The following is a 912-nucleotide window of genomic DNA, read 5'->3' as shown; positions in this document are numbered from 1 at the left end:
CGGGGGGTGCGGGGGCTGCGGTTTCCTGACCCAGCTGCAGGAGAAACAGGCAAGAGGAAAATTTTTAAAAGAAGGTAGTGAATATTAGCAAATGTGCCCTAGTCCAGTGTCAATAAAGTAGGCAAACCACTCCTCTCGGGCCTGCTTTGAGAAAAGCAGTCTGCTGAAACCCATCTGTCCCGAGTCGCTTGGTTCTCAGCCATAACGTTTCCAAATTTAGCACTGAGTTGTGAAATTCATTCTCTCTCTCTCTCTCTCTCTCTCTCTCAACAAACTCTTTCTAGGAAATCTGGGGAAATAATTTTCACTCTTTTTCAGGGCGAGGTGAAAAAACTTGAAATTTCCTCACTAAGTCTGTTAGAGGTTTCAGGTTGGAATACTTTAAAAAATGCCTGTTTCTGGACCTTTGCCTTTGCGATTTGGTTGCCTGTCATCCTTTCGCACACAGCGGGAACTCCTTTTTTGTTTGTTTTTTTAATGCGGGAACTCTTCTTTTTAAATGTAGCTCTGGCTTGGGCGCCTTTTTTTTTTTTTAATCTCTCGGCTTTGAGAGAGAGAGAGAGAAAGAGAGAGAAGAAAAAAGGGGGGGAGAGAAACACCGCAGAGAACTGCTAGCTTGATTAAATACAGACTATCTCACCTATTCTCCCCACCCCGTGTCCTGCACCTCCCCCATCCTCTCCAGACTCTGGGGCCGCACCACCGCCCCCTCCCTCGGTTGCTATTGGCGCCTGGGCCTCCGGGCCCCTGCAAGTGGATTTATCAAGATGAGAGCATTAATTCACTCCTGCAGACCTGCGTCAGTTTGCGTAGGACAGAGAAAAAGGAAAAGAAAGGGGGGACAGGCGTGGGCGGGAATGGGGAGGTGGATACTCAAAACCGGCAAGGACCGGTTGGAGGGCAGGCAGGGCG

The 912-nt window shown here is 48.8% G+C and overlaps 1 protein-coding gene across 1 annotated transcript in view; it reads right to left on the bottom strand.

Annotated features, from left to right (window-relative positions):
- The window catches only part of CPA2 (carboxypeptidase A2 (pancreatic)), a 26,456-nt gene that overhangs the window by 18,430 nt on the left and 7,114 nt on the right, over positions 1-912 (bottom strand). The window lies entirely within an intron of this gene.

This window comes from Myotis brandtii, unplaced genomic scaffold (assembly GCF_000412655.1).
Source record: "Myotis brandtii unplaced genomic scaffold, ASM41265v1 scaffold280, whole genome shotgun sequence".
NCBI classification, from domain to species: domain Eukaryota; kingdom Metazoa; phylum Chordata; class Mammalia; order Chiroptera; family Vespertilionidae; genus Myotis; species Myotis brandtii.
This window is presented reverse-complemented; position numbering and strand designations above follow the sequence as displayed.